The sequence below is a fragment of the Apis florea genome, unplaced genomic scaffold (assembly GCF_048593485.1).
Source record: "Apis florea isolate Af1SG1 unplaced genomic scaffold, ASM4859348v1 contig_37_pilon, whole genome shotgun sequence".
Taxonomy (NCBI): domain Eukaryota; kingdom Metazoa; phylum Arthropoda; class Insecta; order Hymenoptera; family Apidae; genus Apis; species Apis florea.
Genome location: NW_028256861.1, coordinates 132,182 through 149,268, shown reverse-complemented (window position 1 = coordinate 149,268; position 17,087 = coordinate 132,182). Strand labels below are relative to the sequence as shown.

The 17,087-nt window shown below is 33.3% G+C and overlaps 1 long non-coding RNA gene across 1 annotated transcript in view; it reads left to right on the top strand.

Moving 5' to 3' along the window:
• The window catches only part of LOC147656212 (uncharacterized), a 103,749-nt gene extending 95,743 nt beyond the window's left edge, over positions 1-8,006 (top strand). The window contains exons 5-6 of the long non-coding RNA XR_015294822.1: positions 5,454-5,529; positions 7,802-8,006. This is a non-coding gene — a long non-coding RNA (uncharacterized LOC147656212). The remainder of the gene's footprint in view (positions 1-5,453; positions 5,530-7,801) is intronic.
• The last annotated feature ends 9,081 nt before the right edge of the window (positions 8,007-17,087 follow it).

Here is a 17,087-nt window from a genome sequence, read left to right as displayed (position 1 = left end):
ACCAACGTGATGTAAACAGGACTCGCAACTTTTACTTCTTTTTTTCTTTTTCATATCGTGGAAAATTTAGTTAGTCGAAGAAGTGGGATTTATTTTGCAAGGATTAATTCGTATAGAATTTTTGTAATTTTAAAAAGAGAGAAATTAGCCAGGTTTTGCTTCTTTTTACATTTTTTTTTTTTTTTTGCAAGTATTTAATTTTCGCAATTTCCTAAGTACAGAAAAAGTTAAAACGATATTCTTTGCTAATTGAACTCGATATAAATTGGCCAAGGTTTATTTATTTATTTTTTTTTTCTTTTCACCCCGTGAAAAACAGTGATGGGGGAAAATATAATAGTCGAAGAGTGGGCAAGTGGATCATTGGTACAAAATCTTTTGAAATATCGAAATATTGAAAAAAATGGAAATTCTTTCGAGATAGTTTTACCAACCTGAACCAACGATAAATCTTGGTGGTATTACCAAGCTTTATCTTTTTATTTAGCTGAAATTACGTTCGACTGTTCGAAACATAATAAATAGGAAATCTAAGATGTCTAAGAATAGATTTACAACAGCACTTGAACATTGCTCGAGATATTTAACCGCCCATTTTTCCAAACTGACTAACTTTTTTTTGTTTTCCCATTCCCCGAAACTACGGGCAAGAATAAGTAAAGGTTAATCTCAAACGCAAAGATTCCTCTTCGACGAAATACGAAAAATTCTCCCGTTAATAAATTTTGGGCATAAATTTTAAAATTTCAACAAATCGCCCATTCTTTCTCCTATCCCAGTATTACCTTTCACTTCCCCGTGTCACAAAGTCTCTCTCTCTCTCTCTCTCTCTCTCTCTCTCTCTCTCTCTCTCTCTCTCTCTCTCTCTCTCTCTCTCTCTCTCTCTCTCTCTCTCTATTTACAAGATCTGTTGGCGTTTAAATTTCTAAATAATCCCCGGAGGGATGTTGGCCGCGCCAACAACGCGGTGTAAATCTCGAGGGTACGCTTTAAGAATTAGTCACCCGCTAATAAGTGTCAATATTTACCCTTTAATCCCTCGAGTGGCCAAAATTTCTTCTCAATGTCTTTCACGGGGGGGGGGTTGGGATGGAGTGAGGTGGGGAGGGGAGGGGAGAGAGGGGCTCGAGCCTTTGTTACCTGGGGGAGAAGGCTTTAAAACCGGGGAAAAACATGTTAAACGCCCCGATTCCCGTCTCGTCCACGTGACGAATCGGAAATGGCGATCCGCTTTCTCCAAAAATTATTCGAAATCATCGAATCTTTTTCTTCTCTTTCCATTTTCATTTTTATATCGCAAAATTTTATGAAAGTAACAAATCGTTTTTATCGCTGTTATTATTTAGAAAATTAGAAAATAGAATATTTAGAAAATTAGAATATTCTTACTCGAATATTATTATTGTTACATTATACATACGTTTATTTCTAATTTTTGATTTTAGAAAATTAGAAAATAGTCTGAACTCCCGTTTTCTCGAAATTCCGGAACTTCGATGGAGCTTGGATATTCTTACTCGAATATTATTATTATTATAGTCGTTTTTTCTAATTTTTAATTTTAGAAAATTAGAAAATAATCTGAACTCCCGTTTCTCGAAATTCCGGATATTCTTATTCGAATATTATTGTTATTACAGTCGTTTATTTTTAAATTTTTAATTTTTAATTTTTGAAAATTAGAGAATAGTCTGAACTCCCGTTTCTCGAAATTCCGGATATTCTTACTCGAATAATATTATTATTACAGTCGTTTATTTTTAAATTTTTAATTTTAGAAAATTAGAAAATAGTCTGAACTCCCGTTTCTCGAAATTCCGGAACTTCGATGGAGTTTGGATACTCGAATTTTATTATTGTTATTATTATCGTTGTTTATTTCTAATTTTTAATTTTTAATTTTAAAAAATTAGAAAATAGTCTGAACTCCCGTTTCTCGAAATTCCGGAACTTCGATGGAGTTTGGATATCTTATCGAATATTATTATTATTATTTTTATTAATTTTTGATTGTTAGAAATTGTAGTTGTTGTTGTCTGATTGTTAATTTAGAAATTTCTAGTCGTTTTCTAATTTTTAATTTTAGAAAATTAGAAAATAATCTGAACTCCCGTTTCTCGAAATTTCGGATATTCTTACTCGAATATTACTGTTATTACAGTCGTTTATTTTTAATTTTTAATTTTTAATTTTAGAAAACTAGAAAATAGTCTGAACTCTCGTTTCTCGAAATTCCGGAACTTCGATGGAGTTTAGATATTCGAATATTATTATTATAGTCGTTTTTTCTAATTTTTAATTTTAGAAAATTATAGTCGTTTTTTCTAATTTTTAATTTTAGAAAATTAGAAAATAGTCTGAACTCCCGTTTCTCGAAATTCCGGATATTCTTACTCAAATATTATTATTATTACAGTCGTTTATTTCTAATTTTTAATTTTTAATTTTAAAAAATTAGAAAATAGTCTGAACTCTCGAAATTCCGGATATTCTTACTCAAATATTATTATTATTACAGTCGTTTATTTTTAATTTTTAATTTTTGAAAATTAGAGAATAGTCTGAACTCCCGTTTCTCGAAATTCCGGATATTCTTACTCGAATATTATTATTGTTACAGTCGTTTATTTTTAAATTTTTAATTTTAGAAAATTAGAAAATAGTCTGAACTCCCGTTTCTCGAAATTCCGGAACTTCGATGGAGTTTGGATATTCGAATATTATTATTATTATTATTATCGTTGTTTATTCCTAATTTTTAATTTTTAATTTTTAATTTTAGAAAATTAGAAAATAATCTGAACTCCCGTTTTCTCGAAATTCCGGAACTTCGATGGAGCTTGGATATTCTTATTCGAATATTATTATTATAGTCGTTTTTTCTAATTTTTAATTTTAGAAAATTATAGTCGTTTTATCTAATTTTTAATTTTAGAAAATTAGAAAATAGTCTAAACTCCCGTTTCTCGAAATTCCGGATATTCTTACTCGAATATTATTATTATTACAGTCGTTTATTTCTAATTTTTAATTTTTAATTTTAAAAAATTAGAAAATAGTCTGAACTCCCGTTTCTCGAAATTCCGGATATTCTTACTCGAATATTATTATTATTACAGTCGTTTATTTTTAAATTTTAAATTTTTAATTTTAGAAAACTAGGAAATAGTCTGAACGTTTCTCGAAATTCCGGATATTCTTACTCGAATAATACTATTATTACAGTCGTTTATTTTTAAATTTTAAATTTTTAATTTTAGAAAACTAGAAAATAGTCTAAACTTCCGTTTCTCGAAATTCCGGAACTTCGATGGAGTTTGGATATTCGAATATTATTATTATAGTCGTTTTTTCTAATTTTTAATTTTAGAAAATTATAGTCGTTTTTTCTAATTTTTAATTTTAGAAAATTATAGTCGTTTTTTCTAATTTTTAATTTTAGAAAATTATAGTCGTTTTTTCTAATTTTTAATTTTAGAAAATTATAGTCGTTTTTCTAATTTTTAATTTTAGAAAATTAGAAAATAATCTAAACTCCCGTTTCTCGAAATTCTGGAACTTCGATGGAGCTTGGATATTCGAATATTATTATTATTATTATTATTATCGTTGTTTATTTCTAATTTTTAATTTTTAATTTTAAAAAATTAGAAAATAGTCTGAACTCCCGTTTCTCGAAATTCCGGATATTCTTACTCAAATATTATTATTATTACAGTCGTTTATTTCTAATTTTTAATTTTTAATTTTAAAAAATTAGAAAATAGTCTGAACTCTCGAAATTCCGGATATTCTTACTCAAATATTATTATTATTACAGTCGTTTATTTTTAATTTTTAATTTTAGAAAATTAGAAAATAATCTAAACTCCCGTTTCTCGAAATTCCGGATATTCTTATTCGAATATTATTATTATTACAGTCGTTTATTTCTAATTTTTAATTTTTAATTTTAAAAAATTAGAAGATAGTCTGAACTCCCGTTTCTCGAAATTCCGGATATTCTTACTCGAATATTATTATTATTACAGTCGTTTATTTTTAATTTTAAATTTTTAATTTTAAAAAATTAGAAGATAGTCTGAACTCCCGTTTCTCGAAATTCCGGAACTTCGATGGGGTTTGGATATTCTTAGTCGAGTATCATTATTGTTGCTTTAGAACGGTTTAGAAATTGAAACGGTATAATAAACGGTAAGAAGTTAAAGCGGTATAATAAACGGTAAGAAGTTTTTCCTGGAAAACGATAATAATAATAAATAACGGTATATCATTTGTATGCGTATAATATACATAAATCCGAAAAGTCAGGTAATACTTTTGCTTAACTAGCCGCATTGTTATCGAAATCTCGAGGATTTTCGAGTTTACGAGTTGTTAAAACAAGTTTGCATTATGTACAATACGAAGGAAGAAGCTTATCGGATTTCCTGGAGGCGGCCTAACTGTCTCTCATTCTCTCGACGATTACTCGGCAGTTTTTCCGCTCCGCCCCGAAAACGCCATTAAAATTGGCCTTCCATTTTGGATTTTCTAATCTACGCTTTCGATATTTTTTTTACCCTAATTTTTAAAACGTTCGATCGAATCGGATGTGGATCAATAAACCACACGAGAGTCTTAAAGAATGGTAGAAAAATTCTAATTCCAATGTATTCTTTCTCCACTATGAAACGTGAAATATATTTTTTCGAATTCAACGGGTTGGATCGTCTCTCGCCTCGATTCGAAGCCTCTAAAAAGTCTTATTTAAACAAGAGAAATTTTATTAATAAGCCACGTGAGAATGTTAAAATTTAATGTTTCTTTCTACGAAACGTGAAATATACATTTTCGAATTTAACGTTGAAAAGGAGTTGGATCATTTTTCGCCTCGATTCGAAGCCTCTAAAAAGTCTTATTTAAACGAGAGAAATTTTATTAATAAGCCACGTGAGAATGTTAAAGTTTAATGTATTCTTTCTACGAAACGTGAAATATACATTTTCGAATTCAACGTGTTGGATCGTTTTTCGCCTCGATTCGAAGTCTCTGAAAAATTTCTTCTTTAAACAAGAGAAATTTTGGGGGAGAGAAAAAAGGAAAGAAAGAAAGAAAAAAGAAGCTGGCAAACAGAGGATAAAGTGGACAAACAAGATATAAATCAATCGTTTCGATCGATATAATGGCTCGATATTCCCAATTTTTCCAAATGGTCGCCGCCCTTTCGTGAGGTGGTGCATACATGAGGGGGCGCACATATGTTGCAACCGCTTCCCTCCCCCTGCGGTGCCGCGCCATTTCACGCAACGAGGAGCCCCAATTTAATTTGTCCCGCGAAACAGAGAATCCTTATTCAAAGTGATTCTATTATTCACAAGTTTCGAGACCTTTCCCTCCACTGCCTCGTCGCGTAAAAGGATCCTCGTTAATTTTAAGGGAGGCGTTTTCTAATTTTAGTTTTCCGTTTTCAGGATTCGAAATGGATCAAGAATCGGATCGATCGATTCTCGAGGGATGTTGAAGAGATTTTTTTTTTTTGATTCGATGGTGAGGAATTTTTAAATTTCGTGTTGGGTACGATATGTTTCTTCTTTTTTTCTTTTTTCTTGAAATTTCGAATTCAAGGGTAGTGTCAGATGAATTATTTCGATTCGGTTGTTAAATTGTGATACAGATTAAATAAAATTCTATTAATCGAGTTAAATTTCTTCCTTTGTTTTGTTGGTGAAAAATTTCTAAATTTAGAATTTATTTTAGTTGAATATATAGTAGGATTTTTGTTTTTTTGAAATTTCGAATATAAGCATGGTTTTACAAGTAAAATAAATTATTCGATTAATTATTTAAAAATTAGTTAAAAGTAATATTAATTTAAAATTCCATCGAGTTCTTTTTTGCTCTTTTCCTTGTTCGATTGTTGGTAAAAATTTTCTGAATTTAATAATGGAAATAAATTTATTCTTCAAGCATGCTTTTACAGATAAATTATTCGATTGACTCGAGGGACAATGAGGGAAAATTTTAATTGCATTATTTAAACGTTTAAAATGATATTAATTAGAATTGATGGATAAAAAAATTAATATTAATATTAAAAATATATGTGAAAAATAATATCGATTAAATAAAATTCCATCGAGTTAAACTTTTTCTCCTCTTTTCCTTGTTCGATTGTTGGTAAAAATTTTCTGAATTTAATAATGGAAATAAATTCATTCGTTGACTATAATGTATAATATAATATAATTATAATAAATAAATTATTCGATTTGATTGGTCAACTCGAAAGACAAATTTTAATCAAATTTAAAAATAATATTGATTAGAATTGTTGGTAAAAAAATTTCTAAATTTAGAATTCATTCATTGACTTCAAGCATGCTTTTACAAATAAATTATTCGATTGACTCGAGGGACAATGAGGGAAAATTTTAATTGCATTATTTAAACGTTTAAAATGATATTAATTAGAATTGATGGATAAAAAAATTAATATTAATATTAAAAATATATGTGAAAAATAATATCGATTAAATAAAATTCCATCGAGTTAAACTTTTTCTCCTCTTTTCCTTGTTCGATTGTTGGTTAAAATTTTCTGAATTTAATAATAGAAATAAAATAAATTCATTCGTTGATTATAATATGATACGATATATAATATGGTATTTAAATAAATTATTCGATTTGGTTGGTTCACTCGAAAGACAATCAGAAATTTTAATTATTTAAATTAGTTAAAAATAATATTAATTAAGAAAAATTCCATCGAGTTCTTTTTTGCTCTTTTCTTTGTTCGATTGTTGGTAAAAATTTTCCGAATTTAATAATGGAAATAAATTCATTCGTTGACTGTAATGTATAATATAATATAATTATAATAAATAAATTATTCGATTTGCTTGGTCAACTCGAAAGACAAATTTTAATCAAATTTAAAAATAATATTGATTAGAATTGTTGGTAAAAAAATTTCTAAATTTAGAATTCATTTATATAAATAAGTTTCTTCTGTCGTTTCGTTAAAATTTCGACTTTAAGACATGCTTTTGCGAATAAATTTTTCGATTAACTCGAAAGACAAAATGATATTAAAAATGATATTAATTAGAATTAGTTGGTAAATTATTTGTAATTCTAGAATTTTACAATAAATTTAAACGTGAAAAATAATATCGATTAAATAAAATTCCATCGAGTTAAACATTTTCTCTTCTTTTCCTTGTTCCATTGTTGGTTTTCTAAATTTCCAAAGTTAAATTTCTAAATTTAATAAATGGGGAAAATGGAAGAAATTCATTCGTTGACTCAAATAGAATAAATTTCGAATTCAAGCGTGCTCTTGCGTACGTAAAATAAATTATTTTAGAAATTTCAATTATATCTAAACGTTAAAAAATAATACTAATCGAATAAAATTCCATTCGAGTTAAATTTCTTCTTCTCTGTTCTTCGATCGTTGGTGAAAAATTTCTAAATTTAATAATAGAAATCGAATAAATTCACTCTCGTTGACTATAATGTAATATATAAATTTCGAATTCGAGCATGCTTTTACAAATAAATCATTCTTATTCTAATTCTCGGATGAGAATCAAAAATTTTAATTGCAATTAAATCTTAAAAATAATATTTCGATTATTTTCCTTGATTAAATGATCGATATAGAAAATTCGAGAAGAAAGAAGTAAAGAGAGAAAGTTGGAAGGAAGGAAGAAAAGGGGAGGCAATTCTTAGAAAGAAATATATAAGTTTAGAACAAACTACCTGAACGACACCTGATGAGATGACGTGTCCCAATACTGCGTCCTCTTTGCAGGCCGACGCACGTGCCTCCTCCCCACCATAGCCCCGAGCAACGAACAAAAGGAAAGGAAACGTGTGTCCTACGAGTGTCTTCATTTAGACAACGTTGCCAAAATCATAAACTGAAATTATTTCCAGGTGTTTCTGTTTTTGCGCTTGTTGTGTGCCCAGGTATGGTTGGAAAAATTTTACAACGGCAATAAAAACTTTTACAACTTTTTCGTCTTTTTCTTTCCCTTCTCGAAATCTGTTCCGCACTTGTACGCACAATATCCACCATCGGGGCTGAGGGAGGCAATGTTTACCTCTTTGTGGAAAACGTTACGCTCGAGTCATAAAACGGTCATCGAGAATTTGGCTATCCTGCTTCTTTATTAGGGGGGATCGAGTTCGTGAAAGCTTGTGCCAAGTGCAAGGTTGCCAAATGTTTTGAATATCCGCTTGTTAACTTTTTCCATCTCTCTACGCTAGAGAGAGAGAAAGAGAGAGAGACTTCTTCTTCGAATGTAATCGTGCTACGAAAATACTTTTTTAACAATTCCCCTCGAAATTCACCAATTAATCAATCGATGCAAAATAAAATAAAATAAAATAAAATAAAATAAAAGAAAGATCCATAATCAAGATTGCATTACCACCTTATCTCTCTCCCTTTCGCCTCGAAATTAAGTCGCTCGGCGAAATCACTCACGATTCGCGACCCTCCTTCCCACAAGTATCGCCCTTTGCGGATTATTATTTATTATCGTGGTAATCGTTCCTCCACGCAAACCCATATTCTCTCTCTCCATCGAAAAGAAACGCGTGTCCATCCCGATCAACCGGTCTCCCCCCGTAGCTTCGCGTCGAATCGATCATTAATCACCGTTTTTTCCTCCAAGCTTACTTTACTATTTATACATATATAGTCGCCTCGTCTATTATCCACCGTGGACGGATAATTGTCCAGATTTAGGATTCCTTCCGCCACGAGTTTCGCCGAATCGCCACCTCGATCGATCTTTCTTTCTTCAATTTCAATTTTCAATCTCGAAGAATTCCTAGAAATTTCTCTTTTTTTTTCTTTTTTTTTTTCCTCTCTCGAGACGATCCCCTTTCCTCGAAGGAGAGCGCGAAAGTGGGATTAATGAAGGGGGGGAGAGGTGCTAAATGTGCGTGTACACATATATAACGATATAAGGAGAAAGGAAGGAGGGTTGATTAATCGTCCTCGGGTTTTAGAGAGAGACTAGGCCCCTTCCCCCCGCCCAAGTTTCCTCGAAAATTCCACACGTTCTTTTTTTTTCTTTTTCTCTTCTCGAATCGGAAGAAAAAAAAAAAAAAAAAAAAGAACCAATCCAACATATCTTCGACATATCAATTCTCGATCGATCTGGAAAAATTCGCGATCGATGGTACAGGGGGGGAGGAGGGTGCAGATCCTCGACACATGGCGACATTGTGCGAGGTCGTGCGCGACTAGGGGAGGCGGGAGGGGAGGGGGATAGGTTTTGTGTGAATAACAGTAATAGTGGGAGGGGATCGCGGATCCGTATTGGGGGTGGTCTTAGCTCGGGACCGAAGCCAAGGGCAGCTGATAGACCTGGGATAAGGTGGGAAAGGGACGGAGAGAGAGAGAAAAGGTCTCTGTACACTGGCCGGTATTAGGGCCGTATCGGTCTCGGTACAGGGGCGGGGGGTAGTGGCAGGGGGCTAAGTACCCCCTCCACCTTCGCAGCTTCAGGGGGTATGGCTGTCACCAGTATTCTCTATAATAATACGGCGAAAGTAGGCGCCCTTTTCGCCTACTTTTGAAAACCCTGCGACAGTGCTTGAGTGAATCGTGGCAGCGGCACATGCAGTCGTTCGTCAATCGTGATCGGCATTCGGGAAGCGTGCGGCGAACGTGGTTGTGCGTGCAGTTTTTGCGAGGACCAACAGCAACACCACCAACATCGCTGCTCGGCGAAGTCTCGTTCTCGATATAAAATATGTCAGTCGTGAGTGAGCGTTCGAGCATTGACGAGTGGCAAGTGGCAAAACGAAAAACAGTTTTCCCTTCTTCTCCAGGGGAGTTATCCCTTGGGGGGTAAACGGGTTAGACATCAGTGGTGCAATAGTGCGATTCGATGAATATTGATTGGTGACACGCCGGTTTTTCTGATTGTTTCTGAATTGTGATTTGGAAAAAACGCGTGGATAGTGATCGCGTGAACAACCATCTTTCTGGATATATCTTCTGACTCGGTCTCGAGAACGATCTTTGGGAATCATCATGGCTATGAATTCAACGTTCGTTTCGAACAACGATATGGATTATTACTGGCTGAGCAGAGCGGGCCTGATCGACAGGGATGAAGATTTTCCTTACTTGAATTTTGACAATTATTATCAGAGCCAGCCAACCGCGGGCTCTGTGTACCAGAACGTGGACAATTATTACAATAATCCTCCATCGACTGCGTACGATCAAGCCGTCGAGCACAACGGAATGGAATCGGGCAGTCTGTTGGAGATGCTTTTGAGGCGCGATAAGCCTCAGGTGGAGAACAACGTTGCACAATCGCAGATCGGGAAATCGGCGTTGCTGGTTCACCCCTTAGCCATGGTTATGCAAAACGGGAAAACGTGTTGTCAGACACCGCCGTACACGCCGACTTCATCTAATAAGAGTATATCGCCCATCGAGGCGTTCATCGGACAAGGACACGTGCCCGTGCATCCGCGTAATGGTTACGTGCAAGAGTACACCCACCACCACCAGTTGTATCCACCGATGCAACATCAACAGGTTGGCGTAGCACCAGCGACGATCACGTCGATGAGTTACGTGCAACAAACTCATAACAATTGCAACAATAACAACATTTTGGATAAGAGTTACGGAGTTAGAGATAAATTCATAAATGGGCTACAGCTGCACCAACAGCAAGTACAACTGCAACAAGCACAGCAACACCAACAGCTGCGGCAACTCCAGCAACCGCAGCAACTCCACCAGATGCAGCAACAATCACAGAAACACCAACATTTGCAGCAACTGCAATTGCGACCGCCGCAGCCGATGCAATTGCCACAGCCGCAATTGCAACATCCGCTGCAACAGCCGCAATCGCTGCCACAGCAGCAGCAATTGCAACATCCGCTGCCACAATCGCAGCAATTGCAACACCCGCTTCCACAATCGCAGCAGCAATTGCAACATCCGCTTCCACAATCGCAGCAATTGCAACATCCGCTGCCACAATCGCAGCAATTGCAACATCCGCTGCCACAGCAGCAACAATTGCAACAGCCGCTGCCACAGCAGCAACAATTGTCACAGCCGCTGCCACAGCAGCAGCAATTGTCACAGCCGCTGCCACAGCAGCAGCAATTGTCACAGCCGCTGCCACAGCAGCAGAAATTACAGCAGCAATTGCAACAGCAATTGCAACAGCCACAGTTACAATCGCAGCAACCGCTGTCACTGCCACAGTCGCAGCAACAGCAACAGCCACAACAGGTGAACTATTCTTGGCTAAAGTCTTCAAACTCGAAAGGTTTGTAAATTTTTTTCTTTTTCTTACTTTTTTTGTGAATGTTATGTCTGTCTGTTCTATCAGTGGAAAATATGAATAATATTCTCTTCGATATTTTGTACATTTTGCAGAATTCGAGCAGAGAGATTATCTCTATTCGTAACTGTTAAGTTTTAACCATCTCGGGCGGTTTCGAAAATTAGCGTGGAAATATATCGAATTTTCTTAGAGATTGGATTTTTTGAATAATAAATTATTAATGTAACTTGCAATAACTCGAAATAAATTTATTCGTAACTATTAAGTTTTAATTTTTCTCTTTATCGTGAAAAATTTTTGAAATGAATCATTAGAGGTTAGGTATATGTTAGGTTAGAATATTTTGAATAATAAATAATTTTATTCGTAACTATTAAATTTTAATCATCTTTGATTTCGGAAATTTTCGATTTTTCTTTGCAAACTATCGTGAAAAATTTTTGAAATTAATTATTAGAGGTTAGGTTAGGTATATATTAAATTGCTATAAATTATCAAAGTATTAATATAAATTTTTCGTTAAATTTTAATTTATAACCGGTTTCGAAAATTTTCTATTTTTTTTTTTTTTTTTGAAAATTATCGTGAAAAAATTCTTGATTTTTAAAGTGAATATTTGGCTTTTGTTCGGGGTAAGGTTAGGTATATATATGAAGTTAGAATCCGTTGTTAACGCTTTTCCATTTCTATTGTCAAGAATTACGATGGAATGGCTGTAAACTGAAATACCATCTTAAAATTCATAATTTTCCACAATATTTCCTAGTAGACGTTTCCTTTGTTGTAATTGTTGTTTGTCCTTGGGAATGAAAACGTTTCAGGTAGATTTGCAATTTTATCCTCGAAATTTTGTCTTCGTCATAAATTCATCACCAATTACCGTAACCTTGCCCGTTTCATCCTGTATGACCATAAATCCGTATATTTTACAGGCGAATCAAGCAACACTGGCCAGAAACGTACACGACAGACGTATACACGTCATCAGACACTGGAACTCGAGAAAGAGTTTCACTACAATCGTTACTTGACACGACACCGTCGCCTCGAAATAGCAAAAGCTCTCTCTTTAACCGAACGTCAGGTGAAAATATGGTTCCAAAATCGGAGGATGAAGGCGAAAAAATTTAAAAATGAGAACGGAGGACTGGAAGGGGAAGAGAGTGTACACACGACTACGACCAACGTATCGGTTCCTGCCAATGAAGTTATAGCATCAACAAGCACTATGGTATATCAAGCTTCAACATCTTGCATGCAGGGACAAAGCAGTCAAGGATATTATTATAATCAATATCAGCAACAACAGCCAAACAATGTAGTGTACAATAGTTTCATTAGCATGACATAATCAAAATGCATTCGTGCATATTAACTAAAAAAAAAAAAAAAAAAAAAAAAAAAAAAAAAAAAAAGAAAAGAAAAAAAAAAACGTAGTGGAGGAGGAGTAACAAGGATAAATTCTTTTTTATTTTTTGTTGTTATTTGAGACATTGTCAATGTTGTTATTAGATTATTTAAAATTATACAAATTATAAATAATGTTTAATATTTTTATATAAAATTAATACTAATATTTTATAAAAAATATTAAATCTAATTACTTATAATTATAAGATATACTAATATATTAATATAATATATTTTATATTGATATATTAATATCTTAAATGTATATTAAATGATAAATATGTATATATATATATACATATACATATATACATATATATATATACATATACAGATTATGTTATATCATATATCATGTAATATATGTATAAATAATATATATATATATATATACATATTTATATGAAAGATTCGTATGTTATGTTGTATATTTTTAAATTTTTTAATGAATTTAAAAAATTAGAATTTAATAGAAAATTAAGAGATATTAGAATTTCAAACAAAATTTTTTTCAAAATTAAACAAATGTAACAATCAATGAGATGAACCAATAGATATCATCCTTTTAAAATTCAAATATTATTTCATAGTAAAATTATCTAAATTCATTAATATTATTCATTGTTTGTTGTTCTGATAATTCTTTTATACTTCTCCTCATACTACGAAAAAATGAACTACGAAAAAAAAAAAAACGAATAACAATTTTAATTTTTTTTTTTTTTTTTAGTAATCAACAAACTAAATTCAAATTTAACAGATAGGGAGAGTGAGAGAGTGAGAGCGTGTGTGTGTGTGTGTGTGAGAGAGAGAGAGAGAGATACGGACAAAAATAGAGAGCGAGAAAAAGAGAGAGAAAGAGAGAGAGGGAGAGAGAGAGAGAGACGGACAAAAATAGAGAGCGAGAAAGAGAGAGAGAGAGAGAGAGACGGACAAAAATAGAGAGCGAGAGAGAGAGAGGGAGAGAAAGATAAGAATTATTGTACGTTCGAAGTGACGAGAACGAAGATCACATGTATTTTGAGGCGTTGGTTGTTGAATTGTTGGATTGAGTTTGCAATCTGCATGATTTACGATTGAAATAATAAACCAAATAAGAGAGCATTCTTGAATCAATGTAGAATGGCACGGTCGTTCACTGGCCGTATTTTGCCTACTTTGATTTCTTTTGTACACGCGTACATAGTTTATAGTTTGTAGTTACGTTTATATATTTATAGTTATGTTTCTCAAAGATATTCTATTTTTTTAAAGAAGAAGAAAAGGAGAAGAAGAAGAAGAAGAAAAAAAAAATATTGTGATATCCTTTTTTAATGTGATTTTAATAATGAATTTTTTGTATGATTAATAACGCTGACTCGGCTCGATTTCTTTGAGATGTTCAAAAGAAAATTTGTGAAAAAAAATTTTTTTGACGTTCCCGCCGCTGCGGAAACACTTATTGCGAACTAAGAAAGAACATCGAAAGGGAAAACGAGTCCTCATTTTACTAATTTTCACGGTATGTTGGATTTTGATTAATTGATTGTAGATTGTAAGATTGGTATTTTATATATATATATATATATATATATATATATATATATATATTGATGAGGATGGAAATATATGCTTATACGTTTCGAGCATAATTTTTTCTGTTTTTTTTTTTTTTTAAGATTGTGAAAAACATGAGATGCAAGGATTAGGACGAGAATCTTGGGGACGCAGTTAATGTTAGAACGAGATTATTATTGTGGACGAGATATAGCAACGTATCGAAGTCGAAAAGTTAAGGGATGAAAGAGTGGTGGGGATAGGTGGCAGCTGCGCCGTTCACACGAAACAAGATGGCCGAGAGACGTCTGCAACCGTTTCTCCTATGTTTATTTTCATCGCGTTGCGTTTCTCTCTTAATTTGCAATCTCAAGTTATTACCTTCGAATCAACGGGCCTGCGTTTTTCCACGCTTATGCTTTCCATTCATTGTTCAAGAGAAATGAAGCGCGCTTTTTGAAGTTCTAAATTTCGATTGGCTCGACAATCTCTAAAATATCATTCTTTCGAAAATGTTGATAAATTGAACATATTTCTGTTAATTATATATAAATTATTATATAAATTATGTTTATATATTGTGAATATATTAGTGTTATAATAATAACACAATATAATAATTAATTCTATGTATTAATACAAGAATTAATTTGATCAATTTTATCACAAACTCTTCAAGATGTTTTCCTTTTTCTTTTTTTTTTTTTTCCAGCTTCAATCAACCCTAACGATTATACAGATCCGATTATACGCAATTTTTTGTTACGATTTTTGTTTAATTTTTTTAATTTATTTTTTGTGTTTTGTTTTGTTTTTAAAAAAAAATAAAGACAACAGAAATAGCTTTTGAGAAAAAAAAATCGTATCTTCGAGAAACGTACTCGTTCGCGTGTTAATATTAATCTATTACGTTAATATTAATAATATTATTTCTCTTTAACAATTGTAAAAAACGTTAATATTAATAATATAATTATTAATAATAATATTATTCCTCTTTAACAATTGTAAAAAATTCTCCTTTTGTAAATAATTCCTTTGCACTCTATTTTATAATAATAAATTATTCAGACTCCTCTCCGTGCACGATTTAAAGAGTTAAAATTAAACAATAACGCTCGACTTGAATACTTATCGATAGAGAATCTTGGAGAATTCGTATCGTTGGCGAATCGATAAAGAAGAATTTACATTTTGGGGAGGGAGAGCAATCCAACGATTTTTCCTCTATCAACATCGAAGCTTCACCTCCTCCTCCTCCTCCTCCTACTCCTCCTCCTCCTCCTCCTCCTCCTCCTTGCTCGGTTCGTCGTCTTTTAACGGTACATTCCGTGCTCTTTTCTCATGCAAACGCGACAGGATCTATGGTGGAGAGGAGAGGACCGTGCCATTTGCGAAATGGTCACGGATTCTCGGCCAGTGGGGAGTGGAAGAGGGCGAAACACAGAGACAGAGAAAAAGAGAGAGAGAGAGAGAGAGATAGAGTGAGAGAATGGAAAAAGGGGGAAGGAAGGTTGTGTAAGTGTGTGCGTTGTAACAGTGTGCAGCGGAGGCCGCGTCGCGAGGAAAGAGCGAGAGCCGAGATGGCTGGTAAGAGCGAACCTTTCGGTTCCTGGGGGGTTGGACGAGGAGGGCGAGGGTCGATATTGTGCTTGACAGATAGTTTCCCATAGCTCCGGCAATCCATCATGGCCGGCACGCGGGATACGTATTGGTTTTTCTGCAACGCGTCTTAGCTGTGAACCTCGAATTGAATATATTCTTTTCTCTCACTCTCTCTCTGTCTCTATCTCCTGGGTGAACCGCGCGGAATTTATCAGCCGCCCCACCTCTTCCAGAGATGAGGATTTTACATAAGTTTTCCTCCAATTTTTTTCATTCACATTACAACCTCAAACAATGAAAGGGAATCGTGAAAGTGTGTATGTGTGTGTGTGTGTATAAATATAGATATATATATATGTATGTATGTATGTATGTAAATTTTTTTGTAGTATTCCATTCTTTTCCGTATAGGTGTGCCGACGATGTAATGAAAGGAAGGAAGCACGTGATTGTGATATTCCGACTGTATGTCTCTATTAGGCCATCAGGGGAAGAAGCATAGATGGCAAAAAGAAAAGCCCATCAACAACCCTTTGCTTATGCAAACGCACGAGAGAAACCGTCCGCGCGGGGGTTTAATATATGAGGATCGTGACAGGCGCGCGACCACGACAAGATCTAAACCGTTAAACCTCTGCTTCCTAAAACTTGCCCGTTCGGACACAGGGATATTCGCGTTATTTGTCTACACCACGTCGGACAACTGGCTGGAGGTGGATATCCTAAATCCAGTCCAATATGTAAATAAATTATATAATATATAAGTTTAAATAAATAAATAAATTGTATCATTGAAATAAAAAATTAATCAACGTTGAATTTGTTGAACGGATGAACAATAAAACACGTTCAAAAAGAACACGTCTTCGTTATTTTAATTTTAATTTTATTTTAGTAGCTGATGGATATGGAAGGGTAAAAAAAAAAAAAAAATTCTCAAAATGGATATTTTTGTCGAAGAGAAATTTAATTGTCGTTTAAAAACTTACAACCATCACTGTGATATACAGTTGGAACAAGGAAGGATTCTTAAATGCATTAAAAAAAATTGCACGAGTAGTTTAAAAACTACTCGAACCCATTACTCCTATCCACAAACAACTTGGATACCGCTCGAACCCATTCCTGCCCGTAAACGAGAAAAAGAAAAACTCCCAATTTTACACACAACTTGGCGCGATAAATTAAAAAAAAAAATTGCACGAGTTT